Source organism: Anser brachyrhynchus (genome assembly GCF_964034855.1).
Source record: "Anser brachyrhynchus genome assembly, chromosome: 8".
In the NCBI taxonomy this organism is placed as follows: Eukaryota; Metazoa; Chordata; class Aves; order Anseriformes; family Anatidae; genus Anser; species Anser brachyrhynchus.
Window position 1 is genome coordinate 304719 of NC_137702.1, and position 7658 is coordinate 312376.

Sequence of the window (7658 nt, forward strand, 5' to 3'; positions counted from 1 at the left end):
CTCAGAGGGTGGTGAGAAAAGAAGTTGTGGATGCCCCCCAACCCTGTAAGCGTTCAAGGCCAGGTTGGATGGGGCTTAGAGCAACCTGGTCTTAGTGGGAGGTGTCTCTGCCCGTGGCGGGGGAGTTGGAATTAGATGATCTTTAAGGTCCTTTCTAATCCAAACCATTCTGTGTTTCTATGATTTTGTGACTTGGTTATACCTTTCCTGGGTGAGCTCTGCTTCATTGACCTGTCAATGACATTGTTGCAACTTACTGTGTGCAAACTTCTTTAAATGACGACTTTTGTTGGTAAATAAAATAACCTTCCCAAGTCATACAAGCCAGAGAAGTCCCACTGGAAGCTATTGTGGTTGAGGGCAATAAATTAACCACTGACACAAATACATGAGGGCCAATGGAGGGAAAACATGAATGCGGTTCACGTTCTTACTGAGCATAGCTGACCTTGGGGATTGCCAGGACTCTATGACAAAGTTTGGGTGGCTACTTTGAAGTCTGCTAGTCCTGGAGAAAGGTGGAACCCCAGAAATAGACTTGTGGTGTTTTTGTTTGTTTTGTTTTATTTTGTTATTTGTTTTTGAAGGGTAGGGGGATGGGACTAAAAAACATCACTGACCATCCCAACAAGCACCAGGACTCTCCATCCCCACAGTGCTCCTCTGTGTGTACTCACATAGGCCTGGGGTTTCTGCTTCGCTGCAAAGTAGGATCAAGCTTCTGGCCTGACATCACAGCAACGAATGAGAAGAGCTGTTTGGAAACCAGATTTTCATTCTAAGGACTGAAAATTTGTTACTTAACAACTTTTTTGTGTGTCATTTCTCCTGTCTTTGAACTTTGAATGCTTGTACACAGGCACAAGTGAAGTTTGGATGAAAAAAATTGATTGTGTAATGGAGAGTTGACAAAAAATGCCTGGATTGGTCTTCCTGAATATGTAGAACACTGTCAATGGAGAAAAAAAGTGGAGGATAATAATTGACTTGGAGAGAGAGTGGCTTGATCTTTTGGAGGAGTGTTTTTAGGAAGAGCAGCTCCATCTCTCTAACTGGAACACAGAAAAACATTGTCTTAAAATAGACTTAAGAAACTGCTTGAAAACAGTGCAGGGGCAACCTGACAAGGGACTACTGTCCTGACTGTCAGGTAGGCTTGAGGTGATGTTCTGATCCTTGTTGTGGGCAGCTCTGTCCCTGGCTTTGATGCTGTGTAGAGGCAACAGTCACAACAAGTGAAAAAGGACACAGGCAGGGTGGGAATTGCCTCTTTGGCCATTGAAAAAGCTCATCTGACAGTGCATGGGGCAGCCCTGGCATCTGTCTCCCTGTGCCCCATATGCTGCTTAATACATCATATAAAAGTTGTCTTGCAGCCAGACCCAGAATGCAGAGATGTGATATATAAATATATATAATATATATAATTTTTTTTTTTCCTGGGGAAGTGCCCAGAAGTGAGTCTGTAGTACCTGGCTTGTAGTTATCCCGAGCTAGGTCCAGTAAAGCTTATTAGCAATATGTTGTTTGTTAAAGGAAGGTTTGCACTCTGTTCCAGACTGCAAAAGTATCTGCATGATATGAGTCATTCCACCAGAAATATACCTCAAACTACCAAAAGCTCATTGCACTATGTCAGGAATAAAGTTTGGACAGGAAACAGAGGGTTTTTTTTTTTTGGCTTCAGGCAGAAAAAGTGAACCCCTTGTGAAAAAAAATTGCAATTTCAAGTGGAAAATGTGGAATGAGGGAAGAATGTACAAATAATGCCAAGAAACAGACTCACTTCTCTGGCACAAAATATAAAGAAGTCTTTCCAGTTGATGGTGGGGAAACCAGAAGCAATGGGGTGGTCCAAAGTTAGCAAACTGAGTTGTCTTTTCATTTTGTTTTGTAGTTTTCAAGTAGATTTTGAAGAGCCTGCAGTATGTTGTAAAATCCCTTCTGGATGACAAGAGCAAGAACAAAAAGCAGATTCTAAGTTTGTCAGACACATATTCATGTTTTGCTGGTGAAAACAAACAGAACGGCCAGTTCTTTTGAACTTGGGTGTAGGTGTATACAATGAGCTCATGTAGATCCAGGTGCAGCCATTAAGGAAACATTTGATATTGCTAGGTTCCTTGAACTTCAAATACTAGTACTTCTAGAAAGTGTGTTATTTAATGTAAGTGTAAATACCAGGCAAGAAAGGGAGCTGCTCTTTATAGCTTGGGAAGTCATGTGCTTTCTAAAAACAATTAACCATTTCATATACTTAATATACAAGAAGAGAGTTTTAATGAATCTGATGTAGAACCTGTGACATTATTCCTGTACACACTGCTGAAACTGTGATGACATTGCCCACCCATAGTTTTACCAAAAACCACACTTGGGTTGTCCTCCTCCTACAAACCATAACCCACTCACTTCTGAGGTTGTTCCCAGGTGTCAGTTCCCAGGTGTCGCTTGGCAGAACTTACTTTGCTGATTTTCCTGCCTTCATACCTCTGAACTTTATCAAAATCGGTGTAGAGAAGTGTTGGATTCATTTAATCCACCTCCCCGGTTTCCTGCGAGGTGAGCTCGCTTGGTTCCAAGTAACCATGGCTGGAGCTGAGAGCCGTGTTCGGCACTGGGGAAGTGGAAATGAGAAATGGCCTGGGATGTTGAGGCAAGTTCTTCCTGCCAGCTGCGGGCGCCACCCTGAGCACAGTGCTTGTTAGTTTTGTCATCTGTGCTTCTTGAAGATGTGCCTGGACAGACAGGTGGCTTCTGAGCAGGACAAAGTGATCTGCAGGACAGGCGCTGTCAATGGCCAGCCTGGGGCGGACATGACCCTGCTAGGACAGCAGTAGCTGTGCGTGGAGGAACTGATGTGCGGATGGCTTCCCCGCCTTCAGCAGGGACTTGGCTTCATTCTGTGAGCTGTTGGGTGTCGGTATGGTCCGCCTGGTGTGCTGCATGTGAGGAAAAAGTTGGTGGTTGGTCTTAGTGAATGTCTTAGATAAGGAAATCACTTCGGTTTCGGCAAAGCAAAATATCAGGAAAGCATTAATAATGAAGATAGGCTTCTTCCTGCACTCCAGGTTCATTGATTTCAGCACTGTAAGGCAGGAATTCATATTTCAGTATTTTATCTCTCTTTTTTAATTATTTCTAACTTTTAGTAGTCTCTAAAAGTTATTTAAGAATTAAGGCAGTAAGTAGTCAACCTTTGTCATTAAGTGTTAGGTGTTGGGGGCACCAGAATAGTTTAATACATTTGTGAAGGGAATGAAACGACAGATACTTGGTCAGCAAAACTTTAGGCTGAACTCTACTATCCACAGATGTTTATTCTGTGAAATGCAGATACAAAATCTTTTCAGATTTGTTTTAGAGTTCTCTTCAGTTTCTCAGCTTCTAATATGGAAGACAGCCTCTCACAAATGTTGTCTAAAGTTCTTACATTCCTGTTTTTATTGACATATTTAGATTCTGAAATATATTGATCTTCTCTCTTAAGTTCTTTTGTGAAGGACTAGAAATAAATTACCATAGGTCAAGTTCTGTTTATACAGTGGACTGTTCCTGCAGAATTGCCTTCTTGACTTAATAGCTTCCTTTCGGATGACATTTCTCCCAGAAAGAAGACAAATTGTCTAAGGTCAGCTTGCAGATCAGCTCAGAGTGTAGGAGGAAATTGTAGTGGATCAGCTAAATTGCGGCAGGTCTGCCAGGCAGTGTTAGGCAGCGTGCGGCTGCTCAGAGGCACACACCATGGGAGCGCCACCCCCCGCATGGCCAAGCACAGCTTTTTGCTGTCTTTTTTTCCCCTTTTCCCTTCTCTTTTTTCCCTTTTCTCTTTTCTGTAATTTGTCCAATTCTGGCTGTTCCTCAACTCTTACAAATTTGACTGGGCCGGTGACGATGAATTAAATGGGCATAGCTATCCTTTTAACGTAATGTTGAAATGTCCGGTGGTCCCCAAAACTTCTTGTATTAAATCCAGCAACTACCAGGTTGTATCCAAAGTGGTCATACTTCTCTGCCAACATTACACAATGCAGGTTTCCCTGCACCTTCCCTTCCTTTACTTCCTGCAGCGTTCTTTGAAATTGTCTTAAAAAGAGTTGGATGCTCAAACCGTGCAGCCGAGTCTGTTCTCACAACTGCTCAGTGGCTGTGATGTGGAATTTGTTTCCTGATGTATAGCACTGGGGGAGAGGGCTGAAGGACCTGATGCAGGTCTCATTGATCCTGCTTTTGGTGAACATGATACTGCTCCACAAATACATATATAAAAATAAGAGTTGATTGAGAGTAGTTGTGCTGAAGCTAGTGGCTGTGTATTTATATGAAATTTACGATAAGAGAACAGTCAGGCCTGCAGGCAGACAGAGATCAGAATAGCATCAGAACCTACCTGTGCATTTGAAGAAGTGCTTAAAGAACTAAACTAAAGGTTGACTTCGTGCCTGTGTCACAATACACTCTGCCCGTTGAGGCAGTGGTTTAGCCTGTTTCTCTGTTGCAATGCTTGTTACTGCACCGTAGCTCTATTTTAAAGTGCACCTCCAAAGCCCTGCACGTGGGGTAAAAACCTAAAGCACAACTGTGTCATATTTAAAACACTGGAGTTACCTTTTCACTTTGAAAATTGTTCTGTTTATTCTAAGCTCCACAAGAGAAGAAAAATAAAAGTCTCCTTTTAATTAAGCTCTTTATCCTTTGAAGTTATTTTGGATTTTTTTCCCATTGGTGATGTAATTTATGTAAATAATCATGTATCTATGAAAGGAGTGTGTCTGTCAAAAGCTAAAATAAAAAACATCCGTCATTTTGAAGTGATTAACATTCTCCAGATGTTTAAATCATCAGATTTCAGGAGTTTCCCTTTGTTGTGATAATGATATAGTATCCAGAACAAGAATGTTTACTTTTTTGTATGGGTCAAACACAGATTTTTCACAATCCTATTAAAGCATGCAGTTTATTGTAATTGTATGTGCAGATGAAAGCATATGCAGTTATTATTATTTCCCTTAATTGTAAACTGCTGCTGGTAATTTTACTGTAAAACTGAAACAAAAGGAGCATACTTGAAAGGACCACCACTGCCCACTTATGTAATCAATTTATAGATGTCAAGTTTGTACAAAGATGGTTATCCCTTTCTGTTACAGGACATGTGACATGCTACCACCCTGCAGCGCGTGCACACGCTCTCCCCCTCTTAATTTTTGGGAGGGGGCTTGGGGAGTTGCTTGGACATACCGTAGATGTAGCTGATAATATTAAGTGACAGTTCTGAACCCTTGCAGTCAAATGCATTCAACTTTAGACTTCAGGGAGGAAATAAAAACATGCATTCCTCTCTAATGCGACAGACCTCATGGCTGATCAAGAGAGCTTTACCCGGCCTCTGCCTGCCAGCTCACTATGGTAACTAGAGCCACAAAGCCTTGCTGGAAGTTAAGGGTATTTTTTTTTTTTCTGTTCAAGGAAAATGACTACACATATGTAAGATGGGTCATTTCCTTTCCCTTTGATAATGCTCGCATAGCAACTCCCTGCAGTAGATAAAACTAGCTAACATACAAGAGAAATGTATGGATCTTGCATGTTACCAGACTGGCAAACCTTTCTCAGAGCTGAGAAAATAGACCCGGACAAAAGTACTGAGTATGCTGCTGGATGACGGTAACTAGCTGGCGTTTTTCAATGTCTATTCTTAACAAAATCTCTCCTGAAATATGCATTTTGAAAGAAAATCCCTAGAAATATAATAAATAATTGTACCAGATAAATAACTGCTGCTTTTTCCAAGATTTCATTTGAGCTCAAGTGTTAACCAAACACTTGATCAAAATTTAATTTTTTTTTCATTTTTCAAAGTAATATGTCACATTGTGGGAACGTGACAGTATGTGAGCAATGCAGGCATGGTCTGCAAACTCGACACTTGCCGCTTTCTGCCCTCTGACATCTTTTCCACATGGCTTGTTTTAGCACCCCTATCCACTCAGCAGCTTCAAGCAGCCTTTTCTCAAAAATGGCAACAAACCTGTCAGAATGATTTCTTTCTTGTCCCACCCAGAATTCACATTTATTTAAAATTGCATTTAACATGAGGTCCATGAGGGGGAAGTTCAGCCTTGTGCCAATCTCTAGTCTATGCTATGAAAAACACGCCTTTTTGTAACCATTATCTCATCCCTCCTCACTGGCCTTTGCACCACTGCAAAAAGGAAGATAAGTGAAAGCTATGTTTTGTGGAAGATGAGAAACCATATTTTCTCTATGTTTCTCTCTAGGGGGCCCCTAAGATACTATACATGATTACATCTCTAAATTTTCCTTTTTTTTTTTTTTTAATCTGGCTTTTCAGATCTGATCTTGCCTCTGGCAACGTGAAAGAGAAACCTCATTTAAGTACAGCTTTTTAAAGGTATAAGTTATCCCGAAGTAAGTTTTCTGTGGCATGTAACCTTTGCATGGCACAGTTACTCGGCAATGTACTTGCTTAGCACAGCCAAAATAATTTACAAATGACTTCAAGATTTACTTGCAAATAAAACAGAGACTTGCTCCACAGCCAAAGGGCTGAAATGGTGAGCCAGATCAGCAGAGGCAGGCAGGGAGGGAAACACGCTCAGTCATGCACCCAGGGCTTGCATCCAGGACCCCGTGGGGTACGGCAGCAGCTGCTCAGGGCACAGGACTGGGGCAGCAGGAGCATGGCAGGGTGATGGCACCAGTGCTGCTGTGTGTGGCCGGGCAGTGGGCGAGCCTCTTGTGCTGCAGTGGCTGCTGCTGCAGCAGAAGGGCAGCCGAGGGGCCCCGCCGCTGGCTGGCGCTGGGATGCCACGGGCTGGGTGTTCAGTCTGGGGCTTCTTTCCAGCTGGGCTTCCGCTTCTGGATTGGACTGACTTTGTTTTCATTATGCCAAACTTGCTTGCCATTTTAATTAGCTTAGATAGGAGAGGTGGACATGGGTTGTGTTCTGCATCATTTTCCATTATATTTTCTTCTCTGTTTCTATTGGCCCAGATGTAATGGATGCATTAGCACAACTCATAAGGCTGCTTATAACGGATAGAGCTCATTGTTGATTTCCCAAGCCTTTACCCATAGCAAAGTCCCTGGCCACCTCTAGAAGCCTGGCAGCATCTCGCCACCTTGCTCTGCTCTGCTTTGCTGCGTGGGTCTGCTTGTCTATCTCCAGAGCTGGTGTGGAGCTTAGCTGCTCCACTGCCTCAGCGGGCACAGGGGCTTCACCTGTGAGTGTGGGCATGAAGATCAGGTGAAGCTCCTTGCAGTACCCTTCAGAATATATGTAATTAACTGTGCAAATGAGGTGAGCAGCTCAGCTGGGCAAGTGCAGCTAGCCATGGTTAACTTAGTACAAGGAGAGTGGGTGAATGGGCTTCGTTCTTAGTGCTGCGGTCAATTGGGAATAAAACAGTTGTCACCTTGAGAGTTATGTTAGCAATATCTAGCATAAATGCTTAGGGAATTAAAGCCAAAGGCTCTTCTGCCTTTGTCCTGCCTTGGTATTTTCATGTTATAGTCCTGTGCAGTTCAGTCTGGACTCAGTGATAATTAAAGGTAAATACAATACAACACAGTGTTTTTGAGCCTGTACTTTTGTTCGGAGCATGACTTGTTAATTGTGTATAATGCAATTGGTC

General features: G+C 42.5%; 1 long non-coding RNA gene across 1 annotated transcript in view; it reads left to right on the top strand.

The window, feature by feature from the left end:
- Positions 1–5154, top strand: part of LOC308198798 — a 40580-nt gene extending 35426 nt beyond the window's left edge. Inside the window, exon 4 of the long non-coding RNA XR_013954208.1 lies at positions 588–5154. This is a non-coding gene — a long non-coding RNA (uncharacterized lncRNA). The remainder of the gene's footprint in view (positions 1–587) is intronic.
- Positions 5155–7658: the final 2504 nt, after the last annotated feature.